This window comes from Triturus cristatus, chromosome 2_2 (genome assembly GCF_964204655.1).
Source record: "Triturus cristatus chromosome 2_2, aTriCri1.1, whole genome shotgun sequence".
Taxonomy (NCBI): Eukaryota; Metazoa; Chordata; class Amphibia; order Caudata; family Salamandridae; genus Triturus; species Triturus cristatus.
Window position 1 is genome coordinate 675,830,654 of NC_140582.1, and position 16,673 is coordinate 675,847,326.

Sequence of the window (16,673 nt, forward strand, 5' to 3'; positions counted from 1 at the left end):
AAATAAATCACATACAATTTTATTATATTAATTTTGTAATTATCTTTTAAAGGAATGTGTTTCCAATGGGGACCACTCCGAATTGAACCTCAAGGGGGCACCGAAAAAAATGAATTACAACAGGAATTGGCAAATCTGGGTCTGCTTGCCTTGCTTATTCCTGGTTATGCGTCAGACCTTTTCCCAGAGATTTCGGCTGCTTTCACAGGTGAATTTCAGCAGACATGCTGCGTTTCCACAGATAGCATTATTCCCATGTGACTGTTGCTGTCCTCATGAGAATTAAGTGGCCATTTATCATGCGCGCCATATTGGAAACCACAGAGGTTCATATACTCAAGGGTGCTATATTCCTGATGCAACCTAGAGACAGCAAGAATTGCCAAAGTACCACTGGAAAAGAAGGACAGCGCACAATAGCAAAGAACTGGGGGGCATATTATCAAGGACGGCGTTAAAAATTATCGCGGGTTTAGCGGCAGAAAACTGCCGCTAAAGCAGCGATAATGGGCTTGATAATATGCCCTTGAGAATTCTAATTGAAGTCCATGTTCTGGTGTGAACATGGGCTTCTATTGGAATTCTCCAAAAGTGGCGATAATTTTAACACCGTCCTTGATAATATGCCCCCAAAAGATGCTTCTCAGGAAACAATGATTAAACACGGAGCTGTCGCAACCTCCAGGAACGACCCTGGAGCAAAATGTGAGTCCACCGTGATATGTTTTTTTAAGTGGTTCAGAGACAACCTACAAAAAGCAGAAACAACGACGCAGAGCTGCATCGAAAAAAATGTGTAGTCACTCGATTGTTTAAGCAGGAAATTAGCAATATTCATGAGTGGCGTTTTGGAGTGAATTATGTTCGATTCGTTTTTTTGAAGGCAGGAGAACTTTTGACAGTTCATCTAAAGATCTAAAGCGAGTTGAATAGCCTCCAGAGGGACTCATTACAATATTAGGTCTTTTTCCATTTTGGGTGCAAAACCCTGTTAGTACAGTATCCTAAGTGGGTGGTAGCCCATGAACTACTTCCGTATGTGCTATTTGCAGCTGTGTAAACTGAAGGGTTATGGGGGCATATTTACAAGGGCCATATCTCCGCTTTTCTGGCTTTTAAAGCCAAAAAAGCAGAGATAAAAATATCACCCTATTTACAAGAGGGTGCTAACATGCATTAGCGCATGTTAGCACCCTTTTTTCCGACGCCTGCTTTGCATCTCTAATGAGATGCAAAGTGGGCGTCACTGAGCAGTACAACCTTGTAAATATCGCTGATTTGCACATCGCGATATTTACAAGGTGGCCCACGCATTTAAGCATACGTTAGTTTTGGGCAAAAAATGCTGTTTTCGCCAAAAACTAATGTCTGCTAAAATCATGACTAACCCAGACCTAACATGGGGCGTGGATTCTTGTGTTACGACCACATGGTCGTATCAAAAAGCATATCGACGTTTGCAGGGAACTCCGCTGGAAAACCAGCAATGTTCCTCTGCAAAATGGCGATTACCCTGTTAACGCTGGAATTCATATCGCCATTGGGCTATGCGTTGTAAATACAGCGCAAGCATGGCGATGAATTCCAGCGATAGACGGTGATAAATATAAAAGCGCTAAGCGCGCTTTGCGATATTTATCGCCGTCTGTTGTAAATATGCCCATGGTAGCTGAAACACTATACAGAGCATGGTGTCAAACAGCATGACATTATACTCTGTACACCCAGGAATGTGCTCTAGGGTGCGAATTTCTGAATTGAAAAATCTACATTAATTGTGCGCCCTGGAATGTGTTTCCAGGGTACAAAAATCTAAAGTTTGCAATATTTGCAGATACATTTGACCTGAAAAAACGTTTCGGGCTGATTCACAGAACTAATCTGAGACAAAATCCTAAACTTACTACTTTTGGTATTCACAGGAGGCATTTAGTAGTAGTAAAGTTAGTAGTCCTAACTTTACTACTACTAACTTGAGACAAAATCCTAAACTTACTAGTTTTGGTATTCACAGAAGGCATTTAGTAGTAGTAAAGTTAGGACTACTAACTTTACCACTACTAAATGCCTTCTATGAATACCAAAAGTAGTAAGTTTAGGATTTTGTCTCAAGTTAGCAGTAGTAACAGATGGCATTCTGAGATGAAACTCAGAGATGGCAGGAAAATATCCCAAGACAGCCATGCCAGCATGGGCAGAAACCTCAAGAAGACCCTCCATGAGGAGGACAGCAGAAGGAAATAAGACAGATCCGGAACACAAAGATTTACGTTCCATGGCGCATGCACAGCAGAACGTGACAGGGAATTTAACATTAAATTATTACATTTGTCATCTACAGTGGTGTGTGCTGGTTTCTGTAGGTAACAATTGGACATACTGATCCCGTGGCACTATTTGTTGCTCTTACAGACTTTACCTGTGAGTCCATTAACTGCTCCTAAAGAGGAGACGCAGTAACATTCTTATTCACATATTCGGGATGGGGCTAGTGAATATCAATGGGAGTTACAAGGTTCTAGGTGGGGATGCGGGCATCTCAAAAAATGTGAAGGGCTGTCCTCACACACCACCAGGTGTCATGCTTCATCATCAGCAGTCCTCGCTCTCTAGAAAACGCATTTGGCAGAGAGCAGGCCTACACCTGGAGACAGGGAGGCACTTCTAAATTCTAAGTGGGGGCCCATGAAAAAAGTGATCCTAAAAACCAATGTGAAAGCTGAAATACCTTTACTCTCTGGGCATTTACTTGGTATTAAAAGCAGATGTGGGGAATGGGGGAGCTAGTACCCCATCACCATCGTGGTAATTGTCGTCAACATGTGTCTGCCAAAGTGGCCCTGAAGGTCCGTGACATTCATCAAAACGGAAAAGACTTGGGCTCCTATCTTACCAAACTTGGTCAGATATTACCACTATATAGGGTGACCTGTGTCATCCTCTAACTGACTAGTACTCTTTAAACCTGTAAAACAAATCTGAGATTGCCATCAGAATGATGTCTGCACGATATCCGGTCATAATTGAAAAAAAAAAAATATATATATACCATACTTACCATGCATATACAATGATTATCGCATGTGGATGTGAAACACGTGTCACTGCAAACGTGAGACACATAGTACATTTACAATTTCTTGTGAGGCCAGCTCACAATCTTATCCCAAGGGTCCTAAATGTCCCTTGGGAGCAGATAGAAATATCTGTAGCAAAACTCTGAAAAGCAATTTAAAATTTTAAGAGGTAAACAATCACAGATGCACGTCAGTTGAAACCAAGGAACTGCAAAGTGAAATATTCAAGAGTCCTCGTTCACACCACCAATCACACCCTTACTGTCTCACGGTACATCTCTCACTGTGTGCTCCTCCTCCCTGATGTTAATGGAGTGGAGCAAGACCGCAATCTTTTTTAGGTCATCGTAATTGGCGTAATTGGCCCATTAACAGTTAGCATGCATCATTGTTTGCTAAAGTGGCTCCGGTGTCCGCGCCATTGCCTGGAGGCTACGTATTAGATAGCTGCTAACAATGCCTGGTGGAAGGGTTGAGGCTAAGCTACTACATGTGTGTTCCTTCGGGTGTCCCAATTGGGACTGCCTGGAGGCTGCATAGCGGTGCGGCGCTCACGGACCTAAACAGGTTCCTTTTTACCCGGTGATCACGAGTCACTCGATGCGGGGGGTGTGCTTAAAGATATTCAGAGCCGGTGTGGGAAGAAGCTCCTGATGTGCAGTTTTAAGGCCTCTTGGCCATGTAGACTCTGAGACTCGATGGTCTATGACGGGCATTTTCTCATTTTTTGAGATGCCCGGCACCCCTACCTAGCACCTTGTAACTCCCGGTCACATTACGAATTTACTTTCTTTCCTTCAGGGTAGCTTCTTTGTGTGTGCATTATTGGTTGAATGCCAGTTTACTCTGAATACCCTATAGCCTCTTGTTCCCTATTCTGGAAAATCCCAGGATGTTGTGTGCTTACATAATGAATATCAACCACAGAACATCGTGGAACATTAATTTCATGGACAAAATATAAAGCAAAAAAATATTGAAAAGTCCGTATGATTAGCTCTACATATATTTTCCCCGACATTATATACATCTTCAAGTTACATAGATGTGAAGTTAAGATGAGTAAATCCACAGAAGCCCTGAAATGCATCCTCCTCAACATACGCTTCCTACACAGACATGCTGTAGTGATCTGAGACCTCCTCAACACCCTCTCACCACACGTCGCCTTCCTCACAGAGACTTGGACACACGCCGTCTCAGCCCCCGACATGGCCACCACCATCCCTGACGGATAAAAGATCCAAAGCAAGGACCGCTCCAACCACCCAGGGGAGGACTCGCCATCGCACACAAGAGCTCCCTCTGACTCTCCACCACCACCACCAGCGACTGCTTCTCCACCACTGAAAACCTGAACTTCCGGGTCCAGACCAGCCCTAGAACCACACTTTGCAGCATCCTCACCTGTAGAACCCCCGGACCTTGTGCTCTGTTCACCACCACCATCGCTGACCTCATCGCCCCCCACACTATCGCCTCCATGGTCTACTATACACTCATCGGAGACCTGAACTTCCACCTCGACAACCCCAGTGACCCCAACTACGCCACCCTCCCGGACAACCTCGCCGACATCAGACTGAAACAGCTCGTCACCACACCTACCCACAAGGCAGGACACACCTTACGCCCCATTTTCGCAGGAGGTAAAAACATCCACTTAAGCCACACCATGCAACCCCCATGGACGGACCACCACTGCGTACACTTCTGCATCGAAAAAGCCACACCGCCCAAACCTGCACCTCACCCACCATGAAGGAACTGGAGCAAAGTCACAGAGGTGCAGCTCAAGTCACCCCTTAACCAAGAACCTCCTACCACCTCGACCAACGCCAACCTAGCCGCCAAGGAACTCCACAAATGGATCTCCAACTGCGCAGACGAGCTCGCACCCCTATGTAACCCTGACAGACAGCGCCCCAGGAAGGCCACGTGGTTCACCATTGATCTCCATGAATTCAGACGCACCTGCAGACGCCACAAAAAGTACTGGAGAAACAACAAAACGCCTGAAGATCGCAGCACCTACAGGAACGCCATGATGGAACACCACCAATGCATCAAAGCCACAAAAAGGACTTTCATCCAAAACAAGATCCTCACCAACTCCAGCAACTCGAAGGAACTTTCCAGCATCATCCAGGAATTCACCAAGACCCCCAGCAAAACTGCAGACATCACCCCTTCCCAGGACATCTGCAACAAGCTCGGATCCTACTTTCATTTGAGAATCAAGGGCCTGTACGACACTTTTCATGGACAAGACGCCTGACCCCGAAAGCACATCCTTCTCCACTAACGCCAGCCAGCCCACCATCTCCTGCTGGATCCCAGTCACCACCGAAGACACCACCTCAACCATGAAAGGCATGCACTCAGGAGCCCCAACGGACCCCTCTCTGCCGCACATCTTCCACAGAGCCGCCATCGCTCCAGAAATACGTCACAGAATCAACACCACCTTCAAGACCGACATCTATCCGTATGACTGGAAACGCGCAGAAGTCAGACCCCTGCTCAAGAAGCCCTCAGCAGATCCCACGGACCTCAAGAACTACTGACCCATCTCCCTCCTCCTGTTCGCAGCCAAAGTTACTGAGAAGACCGTCAATGCCCAGCAGTCAAGATTCATCGAAGAAAACTCCTTCCTCGACCCCTCCCAATCCGGATTCCCCAGCACCCACAGTACCGAGACTGCTGTACTCACCGCCACAGATGACATCCTTACACTCCTCGACCAAGGACACACCGCAGCCCAGATCCTAAGAATCAGCTTGCAACCCTCCCTCTCCAAGCCGTTGGAAATAAACTGCAGAGTATTCCAAGGATCGTCGCTCAGCCTAACACTCTTCAACATCTATATCCTCAACATCGCCAGACTGCACGGACTCAGCAAAGTATCCTACGCCAATGACACCCAGCTCATCCTGTCTCTCACCGAGGAACCCATCACCAACAGGCTTAACTTGTAGGAAGGAATGAAGGACGTTGCATCCTGGGTGAGCAGCAGCTGCCTGAAGCTCAACTTGGAGAAGACAGGGGTCCATGTGCCCGGACCCCCCCTCTGCATGGGACAACACCTGGTGGCCCCACTGCCCTTGGCAGTCCTCCCACCCCCACGGACCACGCCCGCAACCTTGGCATCATACAAGACTCCTCCCTCCCCATGACACGACAGGTCAACGCCGCCGCCTCCAGCTGTTTCAACACCCCCGCATCCTCCGAAAGACCTTCAAATGGATCCCCCAGAATCAAGGAAGACCGTCACCCATGCACTCATAACCAGCAGACTGGACTAAGGAAACGCCTTCTACTCCGGGATCAACAAGTCCCTGCTCTGCAAACTCCAGACCATACAGAACACAGCACCCAGACTCGTCCTCGGCATCCCTCGACACGAGCGCATCACCCTACACCTGCAGAACCTCCACTGGTTCCCATAGTGAAGAGAATCACCTTCAAGATACTCACCCACGCCTACAAATGCCTTCACAACACCAGACTCAAATACCTCAATGAAAGAATCTACTTCCACGCACCCAAGCAAAGCCTCCAATCGCCAACCTCGCCCTCGCCGTAATCCCGTGGATCCGCGGAGCCTAAACAGGGAGAAGAGCTTTCTCCTACATCGTGGCCAAGACCTGGAACAAACTCACAATTGACATCAGACGCGCCCCCTCCCTGAACATCTTCAGGAAGACATTCAAGACCTGGCTGTTCGACTGAACGGAGCTGCTTAACTCCTGCCCCCCGCGCCTTGAGACCCTCACGGGTAAGTAGTGATTGAAATCTATACTTTCCTCTCTGCACTTACCTTTCAATATTTTGTCCCTCTAAATTATGTCCATAATATCAGTGTGCCACAATATCCTTCTATGCAGTATTCAAGAGTACAGTGCATATTCTGCGATATGGTTATTTTGTTTGAGACACATATTTTGATGTTGCGGTCAGGTTTGCCTACTTAACCATGCTAGTCTTTTAATTTGAGTTTCAGTCACAATGTCAGATGCAAGGGGAGTGATCTTCCTGCTTATTCCCCTTCCCTATTCTTCTTTGGGATTGTTAGGGGCACCGTTCTTTGAAATTTAGATACATATCTGGGCCATTTCCTTGGTTACAAGGCCTCTGTGTGCTTTGGTTCTGAAAAATTTAGGTTACTCATGCAGAGTGTGTCCATTACTTTCTTCATGCTTGGTTTTTGTTTTGCTGTTCCATAGACCCCATTAAAGGACATTAGGGGGTCGATAAACAGCACTAAAAGGCTTGACATTTGCATACATTGTTATCCAGTGACAGGCATATTGTTTCAGAATTATGACATTTGTACATGTGTACCAAAGTTTGACCTTCTGTTCTTCACAATCCATGTAAGTAAGTTCTGGACTTCAGTTAGATATGTCTTCGGGAACATCAGGATTGTGGACTATAAACTATTCTTCAATTTGGAAAACAGGCTCCTTGAAACTTATGTCAAGTTAATAATATTACAAAGAATGGACTCGCAGGTGCATGTGGCTGCTCTCATTTCCCATACGAGTTTTGGAGTCAGATCTTTTGTTTTCAAATGTTTCCCTTACGCTGGTGAGCAGGCCTGAATCCCTGTTGGTTCCTTCTCAATTCGGAGTCACTGAGTGGGTGAGCTATACAAGCTCTGTGTGCCAACAGAACGTCACTTGTTTCAAGTTGCTGCATTGCCTCACACTACGATTGGGAGGCATGCCATGGGCATTATGGTGGGTTTTCCTATGTAACAATGGCATTTGACACATTCCCAGATTTACAAAAAGGTGTTACCTTGGGAATGCGTCAAAAGACTATACCTCCTCAGGGGAGGCGTGGGTGAAGTGCAACAAGGAGAAATAACATTATTTCTCCTCGTTTTTTCCTCTATCTATGTGTGCTGCATTCCGTAGCATACGTAGAGAGAGGAAATCACATGCAAGCCAATTGAGCACCAGTGCATGAAAAGAGGAAAGGAATGTGCTGTATCTTATAGATTAAGCGCATTCCTGCCCTTTTCTTTTGCCATTGGACAGTGCAGCAGGAAGACATGCGGCGCTGCCCTACAGCAAAATATTGTAAATGAGGCCCACAGTGTCGTGGGTAAGATACGTTTTCTTAACTTGCTTAATAAGACCCCGAATCGGATCCATGGGTGTGTGTTGTGCGTGAAACTTGTGTATTATCGTCTGTGGGTACGAAACTATTGGAGTAATTTTGGGATAGCTGAGCACGAGTCCATCATAAATCAGCATGCCTCCCATCCAGCCAAATGTGATTTCCATACCTTAGATATGAGGCAACTGCTAGAACCTGATGGTGGAGTGCCAGCTGACTCCAAACAGGGTCTTAGCTATCATTAATGCAGCAGGTGCAGTGGAACCAGGGCCCAGTGAACCATGACAATGCTGTATTTTAATACACCTACAGCAGTCAAAGGGACCATTTTCCTTGCTTGCACCAGGCCATGCATTCTTGTTGTACCACTGTCTTCAAAATGGAAAATCTTTGATGCAGTAGGCCAATCGTCACAGGGCTGCCAAGTCATTAGATAGGAAGAACTGCTTTATAGGGCAGGATTGCCAAAACTTAATGTTCCATATTTATTGGGCTGCGATGTAAGAACCTTGTATAGTGCTTGCTAGCCCTGATGAGGTGTTGAAGCGCTTTTTCGAGGGCAGCACGCTACTCTGGAACCTAAACAGTATTAGTGGGGAATTAGTACAAGGAAATATGAAATTAATTTGAGCGGTTTCCATGTTAGTCTGGTATTTGTGTTGAAAAGGATAGTGGAGGGATAGAAGAGGGAAGGGTCTTTAAAGTTCTTTTACATTTTGTTTGAGTTCATAGCAGTAGGAGGAGGTTTTGGATGATTAAAGGGGTGTTGGAGGGGGAAGAGTCAGGGAAGGGTTTAAGAAAGGCTTGTTTGGGAGATCTGAATAGTAAAAGAAGTATGAGATGATGCAGGTAGGGGTAGAGGAGGAAAGAGTCTAGAAAGGGTTATTTTGGGAGTCATAGTAGCAGAATGGGGTTTGGGATGAGTGAGAGAGTGGGGGAGAGGATATATTAGAGAGAGGTGTAGGGTGATAAATAAGGTAGTGCATTGGAGAGAGTAGTTGAATGAGTTTTGAGATGAGTCAGAGAGTGGAGGTAGAGGATGTATTGAGAGAGGTATAGGGAGAGAAATAGCTTAGTGCATTGGAGATGCTGAATTAGAAGCAAAGTAATAAACATAACGATACATAAGTACACGGAAGGTACATATGTAGGTTTAAGTTGTATTTAATAAATTCAGACTTTCAAGTGTTGCTCTACACTAAGTTAATTTATTTGTTTTCATTATTTTAATTTTTTTGTAATTTAATAGTGAAGCAATTGTAGTTAAATAGCTATGATAAAATATTTACTTATTTGTGCAGTCACCTATATACTTGGTAAACATAGAATAATATAACTATAAGTAATATGTACATCTCTGAAGAAGAACTAACGAATATCTATATATTTAAAAACATAATTATTATACACATTTATACAAAGCATGTACACATATATAGGAACATGTCTATAGCCCAAATACATACTTATATGCAGAGGGATATGCTTTACATTTATGTTTGGGTATGGTGGTTATGAGGGCAAGAGCCAACTATTGAGTAGACTTCTGAAGATAAGGTAGTTATCCGCGGATCCTATGTTTGGGGGTAAAGAGTTCCATAGTTTGGCTGCTTGAACAGAGCAGGATGTGCCATCTACAGTTTTTTTCTTGTATGGTGGGTGCCAATGTAGAGTGAAGGTTCATTTGTTGAATGTATTTGGTGATTTTATTCCTGATGAAGAGTGTTCCTGCAGTGATCCTGCAATGAAGATCATGTTGCTGCCTTGTATGTGTCTGCAATTGGAGCATCTCATGCAAGAGCTGAAGTGGTGGATTTAGCCGTAGTGGAATGTCCCGAATCACTTCCGGAGGTTTCTTCTTTGACAAAGCATAGCAGATTTTGATGCAGAGAATTATCCACCTGGAAAGGGTTAGCTTCTGCACTGCTTTGCCTTACTTGGTACCACAATACACCACAAAGAGACTGTCATGCAGTCCTAAGTCCTTTGTGCAGACCAGGTAGTAGTTAACCTCCTGGCTAGAATCCAACCTATGTAAACATTCCCCCTCCTTCGTGGGATGGGGCAGGTGGTAAAAGGTTTGTGAGTTGACAGACTGGCCGCAGTGGACGGGAGTGACCATTTTTGGCAGGAAAGCAGCCCTGGTTTTTATCACTAATTTGTCTGGGAAAAGTATGGTGAAGGGAGGACCAAAAGCCCAGATCTTGCTGCTCACATACCCTTTTGGCAAAAGTAATGGCTACTAAAAAGATATCTTTCAATGTCAACATACGTAAGGGACAACTATGAAAGGGCTGAAACAGATTTCCCTTAAGAAAGGTAAACACTAGATGAGGTTCTCACTAGGGTGCCACAAAGGAAGCTAGAGGACACAGATTTTTCAAACCCTTTAAAGGAACACAGTTGAAGATCCCATTGTCTGTGCATTACGAAATGAAGTTGCCACACCTGCCAGAGTAGAAGGACTTTGTGGTGGAATGCTGGAGTCTGCATTTTTTAATTTTCCTTCTTGAAGAAGTTCAAGTCCCTGAGTTCCAGGATCGAGCGCAAATTAGTGCCCTTCTTCGGCACAAGAAGTAGAGACCTTGTCCCTGATCTGGCACTATCACCAATGCGCCTTTCAGTAAAACAGCTGCCACTTCTTTCTGAAGATTGGCCGGTAAAACAGCTGCTGCTTCTCTCTGAAGAATGGCTAGTAAAACAGCTGCCACTTCTTTCTGAAGATTGGCCAGTAAAACAGCTGCTGCTTCTCTCTGAAGAATGGCTAGTAAAACAGCTGCCACTTCTCTTTGTCGATTGGCCAGGAGTCCAAAGGAGAGGAAGGGGGGGTGAGGAGGGGGAACAGGATGGAGCTCGATAGAAGGGAAGATTCAAACTTCTTTTTACAATTTGAAGGGCACACTGATCCAAAGTAATAATGTTCTAGCGTGGTCGAAAGGAGGACACATGCACTCCCACAAGCTCAGAGTGTGTCAGGGACAGAGAACTAAGCTTGCTTTCCCCGGGAAGTTGGGGGAAATGTGGGGAGGGTGTTGCTGGGTGAATAGAAAGCCCTTTGCTCCATCTCTATATTGAGGGACCAGCAGGGTCTGGGACTCTTGAGCCTGCCACTGATAGGATTGCTGCTGCCAAAATGAAAAACCTCTGGTGAATCCCTGAAGTGGCGCAGATTGCCTGTAATCTTATTGGAGCTCAAGTTGCTGGAGACTTAAGAGTCTTGCTATCCTTAAACTTCTACAAGGCTGCATCTGCTTTCTCGCCAAACCATCTTGTGCCATCGAAAGTCATGTCTGTTGTGAAGTTAAGAGGTCCTGAGTCATGCACGGCATCTGATTGACTGATTTAGCTATGACCTATGTCACTGAGTCCAAGTCAAAGCCCACCTTTGTGATGTGCCTAGAAGCATTTTGCCCTTTTTTATTAATCTCCCGAAAGTGGTCTCGCAACTCTTCTGGGACAGGCGGCGCAATTGTTTAGGGCATAACACACAGGGTATGGATATAGTGTGCCAGAAGCAATCGATATTCAAGGATTTCCAGGTAATACTGCTTGCTGAGAAGACCTTCCCCCACGCTTCTAGCTGACACATGGATCATTAGGGTGTCTGTGACTTTTGAGGCAGCATCAGCCACTGTGTAGATACCGGAATTGTGTGGGTGGCTGCTGGCGTAAAGACTGAAGAGGGCATTTGAGCTCCTGGGCCAGCACCATAGGGCGCCATGGGCATGAACACTGGGAGGTCCAATTGAGACAGTGGCCCTAAAGGTTTCAATGCCCTGCTTAAAATTATGTGCCTATACAGTATCGAAATCACAGACACAAATACAATATTAGAATCACAGACAGAAATTACCTAGATGCACATATAGTGTATATCCTATGTGAAGTTTATTTACTTTAGACAGATTATTAGCATTTTCATTTATATTTGACAAAGTAAACGAGACTTATTCCCCTCTTCTCCCACTTCTATAAGAGCTTATGGGCAGGTTTACAAACATTTTGCATTGTTTGCATCACAAAAGTGACGCAAACAGCACAACATGTTTTCTTTGTTATTTACTATTCAGTGCAAAAACTTGTTTTCCACTGGAAAGTTGCCTAAAAGTAACTCAAAGCTGTGCAAAGTTCTTCTTTGCCTTACTCAGTGTCAAGGGAGCGTTACATGGATGCTACCTGGACGTTCCCGTGCAACCACCCATTCATTGAAAGCAGGTGTTAAAATGAGAAATATTTTAATTTCTCCTTTCTTTTCTGACTTTGCATATGTGTAGCACTATACAGCACATATACAAAGTAGGAAAAGTTTTAAAGGCCATCTTGGCATAGCGTTTGGAGCTGAAAGGCAACCATTCCAGTCAAAACCTTTGCTAGACTCATGCACACACCATTGACCTATAGCGCAAAGGGGTGTGAGTGGCACTCAGCAGAAAAATTCTGTGCTGGTGCTAGGGATCGGGGAGGATAGAGCCATATCTCCATAGATATGATGCTATCCTGCTTTCTCCTTGTCACACAATGCAGTGCCTCATTTTTGACTGTGTTGTGTGAGAATTTAGTAAACCTGGCCCTTCGTCTTTGTAAACTTGTGACAATCTTATCATAATATTAATAACAATAATAGTAATAATAAATGATAATAAATAATAATAATGCAATTAATAAATAAAATAATAACTATTATTCTAATTTATTTTTATTAATCTTATCATGAGTTCAAGTAATTGCCAGTACTATAGTTCTACGTGATTATGATATCCGATTTAGAGATCATTTGGACCCCTTGAATGCTTTAGATAAGGATTGCTTGTTTTTCCCACAGTTAATATTACTGGGAATATTTTTTTGGGGGGGGGGGGTTCACCATTTTTAGGTCTTGTCTAGGCAGCGCTTGCACTGTCTATGCAAGACAAGTTGTATTCAGGAAATGGGCTTTAAAAGCTCTGACCATTTTCAAGGTCTTCCCCTGTAACATGTGTTGTTACTCAGAGCTTGTGAGCACTATTTCTTTCATTTCTTTGTGGTTTACAGAGCTCTGTTGTAAACAGGGCTGTAAATCGTGCACTTGTCTTGCCACAGTTGCTGTGCATTCAAAGACCAAGGTCTGTTTTGGCTGCAGCTGCCTCATCCTCTTCCCTCTGGCTTTTGAAAGGCATGGCCTGACATCACGGTCCCTGTCATCCTATGGCTCAACAAGCATTTTCAATGCAATAGGTCTTTTATTTATGCATTTTTAAAACCTGCAAGCCGTGCATAAACATGCACTTTGTACTTATAGTCCTTGCTTTCAAGAAGCAAGGCTGGCAGTAACTGTTCCTCTTTTACTGCCAGCCTTGCTTCTTGTAAGCAAGGACTATAAGTACAAATTGCAGGTTTTCAAAACACATAAATAAAAGGCATTGTCATTTACAATGCCAATAGCTCAAACTCTTGCAAATGCGAGACCTATTGCATTGCAAATGCTTGTGAGTACTTACAGTTGTGCTTTCCTTCCACATCGGGTTCAGTTAAATGTCTTTCTGCCTGAAGAGACCCACAAACTGTGGCCATATAGGAATGAAACATCGACTACTTTCTCCAGCATAAACTTTGGGCCTGATATAGAGTTTTCATGCTTTATTATTGTATCTTTTATGCCAAGCAGGCCAGTTAGTTAGATTACGCAACCAAAAACAATCAAAATTTTTCGCTCTACATACATGCCAGCAATTCATTCACTCCGCTGATATAGTCTCTTACCCAACAGCCATCCATCTTGTGACAGTCTGTAGTATGTATCTGGTCACCTTATTCCAACCTACAAAATTCTTAGGCCTTTCTTCCAGTGTTAGGTTTGAAAATCCCATCCGTGCAACACACTCGTTTCATGCTATATTAGGTTAGCAGTGTGTGGCTAAATGTAAGCCATTTGTAATCACGTTATGCAACCCACTGAGTTATCCTCATCATGTGCAGGCTTTAGTTAGCAAGTGTGACTCCATTTTGTATTTCGTAATCCTTAGTAGACTGCTTGGGCTGTGCCCATACTAGGCCTCATTATTTAGTATTGCTTGCCTCAGCAGAACACTGTACTCAATCAATCAATCAATCAATCATGGCATTTGTAAAGCGCACTACATAGCCGCGAGGGTCTCAAGGCGCATGGGGGGAGGCTGCTACTGTTCGAAGAGCCAGGTCGTGAGAAGTCTTCTGTGTTCCATGTCTTGGCGGCGAGGTGGGAGAATGATCTGCTGCCGGCGGTCACTCTTTGGATGCGGGGGACGGTGGCGAGGACATGGTCTGCGGAGCGGAGCTGGCGGGTGGGGGTGTACAGGCTGAGTCGGCAGTTGAGGTACATTGGTCCGGTGTTGTGGAGTGCCTTGTGTGCGTTGGTGAGGAGTTTCAAGGTTATCCTCTGGTTGACAGGGAGCCAGTGCAGGTCTCACAGGTGGGGTGTGATGTGGCTGCGGCGAGGGATGTCGAGGATCAGGCATGCGGAGGTGTTCTGGATGCATTGAAGCCGTTTCAGGGGTTTGGCCGGGGCTCCTGCGTAGAGTGTGTTTCCGTAGTCCAGTCTACTGCTGACAAGGGCCTGGGTGACCGTCCTTCCTGTTTTGGTCGGGATTCAATTGAAGATCCTGCGAAGCATGTGGAGGGTGTTGAAGCAGGAGGAGGAGACGGCGTTGACCTGCTTCATCATGGAGAGGGTAGAGTTGAGGATGACCCCTAGGTTGCGTGTGTGGTCGGTGGGTGTTGGGGGTGTTCCTAGTGCAGTCGGCCACCAGGAGTCATCCCAGGCTGAGTGGGTGGATCCGAGGATGAGGAACTCCGTCTTGTCCGAGATCAGCTTCAGTCGGCTGTTCCTCATCCAGTCGGCGACGGAGTTCATTCCTTCGTGGAGGTTGGTTTTGGCGGTGTGGGGGTCCTTGGTGAGGGAGAGGATCAGCTGGGTGTCGTCGGCGTAGGAGATGATGTTGAGGTCATGCCATCGTGCGATATGGGCGAATGGTTCCATGCAGACGTTGAACAACGTTTGGCTGAGGGATGAGCCTTGGGGTACACCGCAGATGATCTTGGTGGCTTTGGAGCGGAAGGGGGGGGGCTGATGCTCTGTGTACTGCTGGAGAGAAAGGAATAGGTCCAGTCCAGGGCCTTCTCTTGGATTCCAGGGTCATAGGGGCGTGTTCGTAGTGTGCGGTGGCAGACTGTGTCGAAGGCGGCTGACAGGTCCAGGAGGTTGAGGGTCGAGGTTTCTCCGTCAAGCAGGGTCCTGATGTCATCGGTGGCGGAGATGAGGGCATTTCGGTGTTGTGGTTGCTGCGGAACCCGGACTGGGACGGGTCCAGGATGCTGTTCTCCTCGGGGAAGCTGCTCAGTTGTTTGTTAATGGCCTTTTCGATGATCTTCGCCGGGAAAGGGAGCAGGGAGATGGGTCGAAAGTTCTTGAGATCCTTGGGGTCCGCCTTGGGTTTCTTGAGTAAGGCGTTTATCTCTGTGTGCTTCCAGCTCTCCGGGAAGCTCGCTGTCTCAAAGGAGATGTTGATGGTTTTCCGGAGATGGGGTGCGATGGTGCTGCTGGCTTTGTTGAAGATGTGGTGTGGGCAGGGGTCTTCTGGGGATCCGGAGTGGACGATGTTCATGATCTTGATGGTGTTGTCGTCGTGGATGTTAGTCCAGGCGATCAGGCGGTTGGTGCGAGTGGTGGTCGTGGGAGCGGGGGTCTCAGTGGTTGCCGGGGTGGTGACGGCATTGAAGCTGTCGTGGATGTCTGCGATCTTGCGATGGAATAGGGTGGCAAGCGAGTCACACAGGTCTTGTGAAGGAGGGTTGTCGTTGGTGTTGGAGCTGGGGTTGGAGAGTTCCTTCACGATGTTGAAGAGCACTTTGCTGTTGTGTGCGTTATTGTCTAGGGGGTCTTTGAAGGAGGTCCTTTTGGGGATCTGATGAGGTGGTGGTGTCTGCGGGTGGTGTTCTTGTGGGCTGTATAGCTTTCCGGTGTTCGTTCACGGATCCAGTTTTTTTGAGTTTTTAGCAGGTTCGCTTGGAGGCCTGGAGGTCTTTGGTGAGCCAGCTGGCTTTCTTGGTAGTGTGGGTGTTGGAGGGCTTCTTGAGCGGAGCGAGGGTGTTGGCGCAATCGTTGATCCACTGTTTGAGGTTGCGAGCGGCGGTGTCGGTCGAATCTGCGGGTGGGATCCGGGCAAGGGTGGTGGAAAGCTGGTCTTCAGTGACTTTGCTCCAGCAGCGGCGCAGCATCTGTTTGTTGCAGTGGTGCATGGTGGGTTTCCGGAAGGTGAAGTGGATGCAGCGCTGATCGGTCCAGTGGAGCTCGGTGGTGTGGTTGAAGGAGACGTCGGAGCTTGCGGAGAAGATGGGGTCAAGTGTGTGGGTGGGTCCAGTGATGAGTTGTCTGAGTCCGAGGTTGGCGAGGTTGGCGATAAGGGTGGAGGAGTTGGTGTCGTTGTTGTTCTCGAGGTAGAAGTTCAGGTCCCC